Source organism: Silene latifolia, chromosome Y, assembly GCF_048544455.1.
Source record: "Silene latifolia isolate original U9 population chromosome Y, ASM4854445v1, whole genome shotgun sequence".
In the NCBI taxonomy this organism is placed as follows: Eukaryota; Viridiplantae; Streptophyta; class Magnoliopsida; order Caryophyllales; family Caryophyllaceae; genus Silene; species Silene latifolia.
This window is the reverse complement of record NC_133538.1, coordinates 309,347,623-309,349,043: the sequence shown is the minus strand read 5'-3', so window position 1 is coordinate 309,349,043 and position 1,421 is coordinate 309,347,623. Positions and strand designations below refer to the sequence as shown.

Below are 1,421 nucleotides of genomic sequence, written 5' to 3'. Positions count from 1 at the left end.
CCTAGACCAAGCCACTACCCTAGACATAGTCAACCCCAACTTATCATCCATCCTACTCGGGTGAACCCAAAGATCCTATTTTTCCCTTAATAGATTAAAAATCCTTTGCTTATATTGCTCTAGTTTATCTTAGTTGTTGGTAAAAACCTTCACTTTTATTTACTTGGCTAAACTTAGACTTAAACATATTAAGTACAACTCTACTCCATCCTCATGGTTTGAACCCGATTGTACTACTATAATTGGGTTATTTACAAATAGTTTTTGGTGCGAGAATTGACGACAAAACTCAGTCATCAAAATGGCGCCGTTGTCGGGGATGGCGTTAGATTTTACTTAGTTAGTTAAAATTCTTAGCTTTAGTCTTTGTGTGTTTTGTTTGCTTATTTGAGTAGTGCTTTATTTCTTGTAGAGTGATTGTCTTATTGCTTATCCTTAGTGCCGAAAAACACTAGGAGACTAACGATTTGTTGAAGTGTATGCCTAGAGGAAACATGAATCCTTTGTTTAGTGACCCGGAACCGGAAAGGCTTTTTCGAGCTCTATGGAGTAGGACTTTATCAAGGGTTCGGATTACCTCTCAAACTTCCTCAAACCGAGCAATCACAACCACCCTAACACACCATAAAACCCTAATTTAGGAGCAAACAACCATCACCATTGATCCATTCATAGAAAATCCTTTCCACAATCTCCAAATCCCAAGTACACCACCTCAAACACCACCAAATACACCTCTTATAAATCCTAGAATAGCGGCTTTACGAGACCATAACCAACCAAATCACGATGACACTTCCGCTCCAATCAATTTCGGCACCTTAGCCCCAAACAACTTTGAGATCCATCCCGCTCAAGTCGGTCTAATTGAGAAGGATAGCTTTGGTGGGCACATTGAAGAGGATGCACATGCCCACCTTAAAAAGTTTAAGAGCAAGGTTGCAATGTGAAGTGCAATGGAGTGTCCGAAGATACTTTGAGATTGATGTTTCCGTTTTCTCCAAGGGACAAAGCGGATTGTTGGCTAAACGTTCATGCACCAAACACATTCACAAAATGGGACGCCTTAGCCAAAGCTTTCCTAGCGAAATACTATCCATCCTCCAAGACCGCTATGCTCCGGAACGAGATAACCACTTTTCAACGAGAAGATGGAGAGTCTCTAGGAGAAGCTTGGGATAGTTTTTAAGACCTCCTTGCACGTTGTCCGCATCACGGGATTCCGGCTTGGTACATCACCCAAACGTTCTTTCAAACATTGCTACCCAGGACTAAAGAGATGGTGAATGCCTCCGTGGGTGTAGGGTTCGATCATCTAGGAGATGAAGAGGGTTCGACCCTCATCAAGAAGGTGGTTGACTCGGAAGCTAATTATGGGTCAAGAGGGAATTTTTAGAGGAGAAGTAGCCGGTACCCTCAAG

The 1,421-nt window shown here is 42.2% G+C and overlaps 1 non-coding gene across 1 annotated transcript; it reads right to left on the bottom strand.

The window, feature by feature from the left end:
• Positions 1-1,114: 1,114 nt before the first annotated feature.
• Positions 1,115-1,221, bottom strand: LOC141635404 (small nucleolar RNA R71). Its single transcript, XR_012540097.1, has one exon. It is a non-coding gene; the product is annotated as a small nucleolar RNA R71 (small nucleolar RNA).
• Between the last annotated feature and the right edge of the window lie 200 nt (positions 1,222-1,421).